Here is a 9,755-nt window from a genome sequence, read left to right on the forward strand (position 1 = left end):
TTATAGTTTATAATTTTATATTATAATTTTTAATATAATAACATAGCTTTGTGCTGATTTTTCTTGTTATTATTATTTGCATTGTCTCAAAAAAAAACCACATTGTTCACTTTAAACCTATAACATTCTTATGAAGCAAGGTTTTGAAGATAGTGAAATTTCAACGTGTCAGTGCTCTCAACTATGGATGTACTATTCAAGATATGTATATCATCTACCTCATGCCATGCAATGATTCATACATATATTTTTATTGGCTTATTGACTTATACCTGCCATGTTTCAGTAATTCATACACCTTCCTTTTGTATGTACTCTTTTATTTTTTTTCTCTTGCCTTTTTTATTTCTATTAGATTATAAATTTTTTATTTTTAATTAAATATGTAACTTTTTTATTAAATATGTTGCTTTTTTATTTTTTTGTATTTACAAATATCCCTTTATAATTAACTATAATTCACTTCTAAATTTTACTAGATTTTAAATGTCATGTTTAATAAAAAATAAATAACTATATTAAGTGAATACTAACAAGAGTAGCTACATAATTTATCTTAGCCAAAAGGATATTTATAGTAGATACAATTTTTTTGCTGAGAATTATGCAAGCTTGAGTATATTTGTAAAGTAAGGAGAACGTCCTGAGTACAAATTTTATTACAGTTATAAGAACCGTTACTTATTTCATGTATTGATCCAATCACACGTGAATGAACTTTTTATCCAGTCATTATATTCATTTCAAGTACTTCATATACACTGAACCATAAAATTTTAAAGTTTCATACACCTCTCAGTTATCATTTTTAAACCTTAGTCATATTCTTCACTTTTGCTTTGTCAATTGGTTACTACTTTTTCACTTACTACTTTGTCATGATTGCTCATGTTGATCAATGTCCAATTATCATTGCTTGCTTTATATTGTTAACATAATTTCAAAATGTATAATTTTCTAGATTGCATGACATTCTCATGGGTTTGTTATTGTAATTTAATTTTTTAATTTTTTAAATATTTGGTTTGATTTTTATTTTCAATACAGAGTAAGTATTTTCATTTAGCCACTTTTTCTATTAATTTCAATAAAATTGTTTAAAATAATATTTGTCAATAGAATCATCTTTATTTTAAAAAATAAGTCACATAATTTGAGCATATATACAAAATTATAAAATAAAATAAATAAAGTTAATAACTAAAAGAAGAATAAAAACAAAAAATAAAAAAAAGTGTTTAAAAATTCTATAATTATTAATTTTATAATAGTAATCCCTCTTTTATTTAATTAAAAAATAAAAATCTTCGGCCCGGCGGACCGGCCCGCCCCGCCCCGCCAAAACCCGCCAATTTGGCGGTGCGGGTTTGGCAGATTTTTTTAATTTGGCGGGCTCCAAATCCTAGCCCGACCCGCCTTTTTTAGCGGGTTTAGCGGATCGGCCCGACGGGCTCGACCCGTTTTGCCACCCCTACTAATCAACGTATTTTTAGTTAATTTTTAGTTCCTTTTCATTCCACCATCACATCCTTTTCTTATTATTTACGTTTAGCTCTTCTATCCAGAATGAAGTTTCATGATCAAGGTCGTTATTTTTTCATGAAAGTTAATCCTGATATGATAGTGTATCAATTGAATAATCTCTTTATTTTAGTTTTTTTTTTTACTTCTATTTGTTAAGTTATCTTCATCTTTGGTTTGTTTACGGTGACATAATAAATCATAATTTTTGTTTTACAACAGGAGATGGGTGAATTGCCATCTATTTTTTACAAGAGATTCAAGGATGAATTATCCACCAATTTATCCTTTTATGATTTCTCTGGCAATGAGCTCCAAGTTATCATTGAGAAGGGTCACTGCACTGCAATAATTGTTGCTAGTTACAGCAATTTTTACATGTTGTATGGGCTTAAACAAGGTGGTTGGTTGAGCATTTGTTATGCTGGGAAGGACAAGTTTCTTAATCTTGAAGTTAAGGACCACAATATGCGTTTTAAAGAGCCCTGTTTTCCCCCAATTAAGCTTTCTGGTGATATTAAGCCATCTATTTCTGTTAAGAATGTCATAGATCTTTTCGAGTCTACTGATGTTCTTAATCCTGTTTTACACTCTGTAAACTTTCCAGATATTAATGTCTCCCTTAATGAATCTAATCAAAGTTCTTCTAACAACTCATCACCTCATAAGTCACCATTTTCTGTTCATGTTGTTCATGATTTTTTACATAAAGAACTCCCTGTTTATTCTGATTGCATTGCAGATCACATCCAAGACAGTGTTACGAACAACGATATTCCATGTGAAATGGTTATTGGTCCTGCAAATATTTCTGATCCTTTTAAACAAGTTTTGTCATTTGAGGAAGTCCCTTCTTCTTCAATTTGTCCTAATCCTTTGAATGTTAGTTTTTCGAATTGCTATCATGTATCTAATGATCAACCTTCCCTCTCCATATATTCCCATTTATTGCCTGATATCCAGCAACCTGTTTCTACCCCTGTAGTTTTCTCTTTACCGTCGGTTAATATTAATGTTGAACCACCTTTTCCTATTTTTCTGTTGTGTACACTTTGGAGAAGTCTGTATCCGCTTCTCATTCTTCAAACTACTCTATGGTAATAACATTGCATGTTACTCTATTCAAGTTGCTGTTTGTTTATCATCATTATGACTGTATTTATTTTTTTCTAATTTTTATTTTTCTGAATAAATTCTTTATTCAGCTTTTGACTTCAAGATTTGCCTCCCAGGCATTCCCATCTCGATTTGATCATGTTAATGTCATCCAACCTGATGGACCAAATGTTGTGATGAAATTACGCTGGAGAAGCTCAACATCTTCTGAGGCTTTTCTTACAAAAGGCTGGCATAGATTTTCCTTGAAACATGGACTTAAGGCTGGAAGTCTTCTTCGATTTACTGTTTCTTCTAATGATGAGACAACCATGTCGATTTCAATTATTAGTATTTAATTTTGTTGCCAATATCATAGTTTAGTTGTTGCCGTCTGAGTTTATGTTATGATTTTCTCATAATTGTAATGTTTCATTATGTCAACTATGGCTATATTGTAATTTCATCTTCATTATATTAATGCCAAATTTCCTTTTAACTTATTTTAATTTTATGACAGCATCCTTTACGCTCATTGTATATTTGTATCATACCTCAAGATTGACTTAATTAATCCTTATTTCATCCGAAGTATATGAATACTAAATTTTGCTCTATTTCTTTAATTTCCCATTCCAATTCGAATAATATTATTATTCTACTTAAGCTAATGTAATCAATCCTATTCAAGCCCATGTATTTCTCATATCAGTAGTTGTTTTAATTCTTTGAAAATCACACAATTTGTATCAGAAAAGATGTTAAATTTCTTTGTTACATCTAATATTTTTTATTGGTTCATTTCATATAATTCAGACATTTAACAATTTTCTTTCTTACTTGATCACACTTTCTAGAAAATATAATGAATCCTATATGAAATATGATTTTCGGAAAAGTCTTATCTTAGCTAATATTTAGTCTTATTATGTACTCAATATATTGGTCATTCAAATGAAATGCTTAATTAATTACTGATCATGTATCATACTTCAATGTTCTTTTTATTCTGACCAGGTATTCATCCAAAGTATAATTTTGTTTTAAATATTTTAGGTACACTTGAACAACAAAAAAAATTATTAAGTCATGAATTTCTTTTTATAATGTTGTCATGTAGTCAACAAAACTTTATACATTTAATTTTTCAGTTGTACTTCATAAGCATACAAGTACAGTTTCTATCTTTCGTTCACTATCGATGTCATTTTCGATGTTTCTAAACTTCAAAATTAATTAATAATGTACATGATCTATTTTTTTATATAAGATGACATACACTTTTCTCATGCATTATGACTTCATTGAACATAGTTTATAATTACTCTTCATCCACTTCTACATATTTTTGTCTTTGTCTGATTCATGCACTACTATTTTCTAACATGTTCATCACTTCTTCCTGTTTGATTGCTATTGTCCATTTATGGTGTCCTGTTGCCAATTTCTAAGCAGTCATGTTCTAACCTCTATATATTTTGCTTTCTAGGCACTCCCTATACCTCACATCCAACTTATATCCCACTCTTTATTAGTTTCCTAACTTTCTCTTTTTTCCTTTTAATTATTTTCTCACTTGAAATGGCTTCATAGTTTACTCTCTTGAAGGATATAGATGTAACACCCTCACTATCAGAAGTCACACTTTCGGCTGCGTACTCTGATAGCAAGGAGTATTACGACTACTTTACATACTAAATAATAAAATAGGAGCCTATGATTCGACACTGTATCACTGTTTTCTTTGAAAAACCAGAAATAAATATTTTATCTTAAGAAAAATACAAACAGGCATATATTCATATACAAGACTCCATACCTAATAGTTCAATATATTATACATATAAAACATACAATTCCTATCCCTTTTACAAACTTGTAATAACAAAGATGAGGGAAGAAAATAATCTAATTAATACAACATCATATAAACCAAACGCAGTATGACTCTTCTTAATGCTTCTTCATCCGGTTCCTGAAAAGGCAAAACTGTAGGGGGGTGAGAACCTAACCACATGGTCTCACCACGGAGTTTCAAAGTTGTCATAAGAAGATATTTAATAAGAAAACTGTTTTCAAGCTTAGTGATTATCATTGCCTTATGAATCTTTTAAAAACCAATAGATAATCGTTCAAAACTTTTTCAAAGAAACAATGTTTAATCTTTCAGAAATCCGAAACCTTTCCTTTCTTATAAGAAAATCTCAATCAGAAACCAACCATGCAATCAAACAACACAATCATAATTTTAGCACCAAGGTTCATTTTCAAATGTAGCACGCCAGGACAAACACAGGCAAGACAGACAAGGAAAACACAAGTAGGTAGCAGTTACAGCAAATAGTTCAAGTAGCAGTTAAGAACAATTTAGCAATTAGGCAAACCAAAACAAGTTCAAACTCAAGCAAATCATACAAATGCATATGATGCATGCCTGTCCTATGGCTGATGAGGCTCATCTGTCGGTTATCCAGCCAACCCGACAAGTCTGAATTGTCCTTAGACTGTCCCCCGACGTGCATCCCCAAGAGTCTATGCATAGCTTTTTCTCAAATAATCAATATTGCTCAATGGGGGTAACATTCCCGGGAATTTATATAGTGCCCGGTCACACTTACGTCGTAGGGTCAACAGAGTATCGAGTTTTCAACCTGGTACACGTGGTGGCAAGCCACGGCACTTAATCCAGGGAACCTCGTATCTCAGATATTTCAAATTCATAAGCCACATAAATAGTTCATTCATCATTCATCAATATCTAAGCCATTCTCAATATCATCATCATTCGTCAATCCATATCCCATTTCCAAATTCATTCAAAAATCATATTTCAAATCAATCATCATCATCCTTCTTTCCGTTAATCATCAATCTCAAACCAAAACATAATTCTTTCTTTTCTAAATAAATCAATCTTAAACATATAACGTTTAAGAACTAAATCTTTTTAAACCATTACTTCAAACAAAACTTCCAATTTTATAAAAATTTCGGCAGCATCTCCTCTAAAACTCGGATTCTGCCACCCTTTTCGGGTTCCATCCAAACATTTCTCAAACCTTTTCTCAACCATTTCCAAATCTTAATCATCTTCCAAAACTCAACCAATTCCAATATCAAATTATTTCCAAAGCAAATCAATGCCAATAATAAATCTCTTTTTAAAATCAAATCAGCTCAAATACTAAATCATTTATAAAGTCAGACTAACTCAAAATTAAACCGTTTCTAAAATTAATTCATTTCCATATTTCAAATCATTTCCAAAGCCGATTCGTTTACATTCTCAAAAACAGCTTCAAAACCAAGAAAGCCACTTTTCATAATAATTAACTAAATAACCTTTCAAACTAATTTCTTTTCAGCAATCACAAACTACTCAACCAATCAAGCAATCAGTTATTCAGTCCAACAAACAACCACATTTATAAGACAATCATAATCACAGACATATGTTTCTCACATTAATATCTATTTATAACAACTCTATAAGATAAAATGAATTTTAAGAAAACCCCTACCTCGATAAGTCAAAACATATAACCCTAAACGTGTCAACTGAACTCTTTTCGCTCAGCCTAAATTCAACCGCAACCAAAACCTCAACTCCGCTTGCTTTCTCAATAGCAGAACAGCCTCAATCGCGACACGCAACACTCGATTTCTAATCCTTAAAAATATCAATGTTGCAAATACTTTAAAACATGTAACAAAACACTAACGCAGGGTCTCCGAAACAGAAATATTTACTGCAGTACGAAAACAAAATAGCGGCGATCTCTGAACTGGTTTGGCAGCCTCGGCAGCCACCTCACGCGGCAGCGGCGACCGGTTTGCGGCGACAGCAACTGAAACCAACAAGCAGTGCTTGTAACATTTCCAAAACTTAAAAGAAATGAAATCCAATACTCAAACCCTTACCGACGGTGGACATAGGTAACGGAGGTGGCGTTTCTCGGCGGCAAAGGCTCGGCCACCCATCACCAACGGCGGCGACGGAGGGTACGACGGTGGCTGGACAGATCAGCGGTGAGGAGAACCAGCTTAGTCTCGGATCTCTCTCTCTCTTCCACGCGCGGCTCTCCTTGCATCGGCTCCTTTTCCCGGTGACAGCGGCGGATCTGGCGACAATTCAGGACAGAGACGACGACGGCGGCTGGTCGAGCTAGACGGACCGGCGACGACGGGTCAGCCACACGTCTCCTCTCCCTGCAACTGAGCTCCCTGGCGCGCGTTCTTCCTCTCTCTTCCCTCTGTTCTTCGCACTTTCTCCCTTCTCTGTGCAACACGGTGGCGACTGGTCGTGGTGGCGAGGTGGCGTCCTGAGCAGCGCGGCGGTGGTGCGACGGCTCCTCCCTCCTACCCGACGCTCTCCCTCTCACGGATCCCCTCTCCTCTCTTCCCCTTTCTTTCTTCTTTTCTGGCTGTTGGGTTTTGGCTGTGGGTGTTGGGTTATTTTGGGGAAAAGGGTATGGCGGCTAGGTTAGGGAAATTGGGGTTAGGGTTGTGTTTTGGGAATTTAAGGTTTTGATTTGGGAATTATGATTTTATGATAAAATTGGAGATTTTTGGATTCATCTAAAATTTAATTAAATCTCTAAAATTATTTTGAAATATCATTTATTGTATCAAAATACTAATTGATTTGAAATCAAATACTCTAATTAAAATTATAAGGTAATATAATTAATTTTCTTTATTTATAAAAATATTAGTATTAAATTCCAAAATCTCAATTACTTAAACCAAACCATATAAAATTCTTATTATTTTATATTTGCTAAACTTTATTATTCAAATATAGAAAATAATTCGATAATTATAAAATCAGATAAAACCTTAAATTACTTTAAACTCAATTAATCAAAATTTGCTTTAATTTTTCTTTAATAAAATAATTCCTGAGGTTAAGGTACTTAATGAATAAATAAATCAACATTAATTCTTAATAAGATTTTTCTGAAATTTCTGGGTCTTACATCCTACCCACCTTATAAAAATTTTCGTTCTTGAAAATTAAAGTAATAAAATAATACATAAGTTTAACACTCTACTTTTTAAACACTTTATAGAAAAGTATGAAATCTTAGTATGCATATATAAATGTTCAAAACTTTACAAAAGCTTGGAGGAACAAAATAGGGTGCAAATTAAGATAGAAGTTCATAAAACAAAATGGTAGCTTGTGTGGCAAAAAGGGCTACAGAACAGGTTGGTATAAAACAACGGATATAATGCTCATTCACAGACCTCTTATCCATTTCAGAACTTCAACTCCCTAATTCTATCAGTCACTTCACAACTCCATAACCGATCACAAGCCTAACATCTGTGAACTTTCTCGCAAGGAACCAAACTTCCACAACTCCTCATAACGTTGTACACTTACCACTCCATCCTTTCACGTTTACGAACTGCATTCTAAAGAGACTAACGCTTCGCTTTTTACGCCAAAATGTCATACGTGACTCTAAAGCAACCCTCGAGTTTATGCAGGAAGATACAAGACTTTGAAAATAAGGACAAGCAACAAAATAGCCTCCACAAGAATTTTAAAAGAACTGATGAAAGAATAACACCCAAATAAAAGAAGTCTGATAGGAATGATAAAAGAAAAAGTAATGCGGTAGCTTGAACAAAATTAAGTTGAGTCAAAGAAGTATAAGGTTTACAGAAGGGGAATACCTAAAACCGAAAACAAAGCTTATAAGACTCAAGAGTAGGGCTAAAATACTTTCGAATGCATTGCTCATGAAGAGTGTAAAACTTTTTAAAAACTAGTTCATGTTCTTAAAGAAAAGGTGTGCAACAAACACCTTGTAAAAGAATAATAAAAATATTAATATAGCATTACTTTAATACAATTTCGTGTTGAAACAGATTAAGTAGAATTTTTTTTTTGAAAAAAAAAACAAAGTAAACACCGGTTGGACTAAGAGCGAAAAATATTTTTTCAAATATTTTAGAAAGATAATTAGGTACACAACTTAACTGAAGGTGATCATAAAACTTGGGAGAAAGTCAAATGTTTATTCAAAAATTCTCGAGGTTCATATTCAAACAAATGCGTATAAAAGTTATGCCAAAGATAGAAATCAAACCCTATTTAGAAAAGAGAAATCCGAGGTAAAAATTTTCATAAACACACTTTATCTTATATGGAAAACTTCTCAACTTCCATTCTTTTTGAATTCTCATTTTTATCCACGTTCAACTATTATCTTTAACTTTCAACAAACTTAATCAAGGTTTTAAACTCATTCATTGTTAAGCGGCAAATCTAAACAATCAATCTTAGTTCGAAAACTTAGCAACCTGACACGTGCTCAAACACATCAGTGCAAAATCAAATACCATAACCTGCGACATTTTCAAACTCACCAAATTCACCTCCCGCGTCAATAAGCTGTGTATTAGCAAACTAACATATTGTTACCCAGGTCTAGAAGTCGCACGTAACACCGAAAAACTCGAGTTTACTTAGAGGGATACAACACCTAGGAAGAGCAAATTAAATAACAAAGACAACGTTCGCATGAAGTCAAAAGGATGAATAGAGTCGCAATTTAACAGGAATGTGCAATAACAATGAAATATTCCAGAACGAGGGTCAATTTACATCTTTTCTAGGAGATCTGAACCAAAGAACTTCAATAGGAATTGTAAGAAAAGTGAATATATTCAGCCGAAACAAATGTAGGTTGAATAAAGGACATGCAAAATTCGCAAAAGAGAAAATAACATGATTCAAGACAATGTTTATAAGATGTTAAGAGGATGACATAGAACACACTTAATTAGGACATCCATTAACAATGGACAGAACTAAGAAAATCATTTCACCTTCTTAGAGGAAGATATGGGACAAACATTTTTCAAAGAAATTTTAGAAACATAAGTGTTGTATTGTGCCAAGACATGTTTAAGTCATAATAAGGTATGAAAAGCTTGTTAATTTTAACTAGGAAAAATGCAAAATCTTGAAAGATACTCAAGTATATAATCAAGTAAGAATTTGCATAGAAGACTATAATATGGTTGGAAGAATTTAAGTTGTATTCAAACCACATAAAAGCTTTCAAAATTCACATAAGAAAGTGCGTACAAAAGTAAGGGCAATCTTGTTGAGACTTTTAAAG

Source organism: Arachis ipaensis, chromosome B07 (assembly GCF_000816755.2).
Source record: "Arachis ipaensis cultivar K30076 chromosome B07, Araip1.1, whole genome shotgun sequence".
Taxonomy (NCBI): domain Eukaryota; kingdom Viridiplantae; phylum Streptophyta; class Magnoliopsida; order Fabales; family Fabaceae; genus Arachis; species Arachis ipaensis.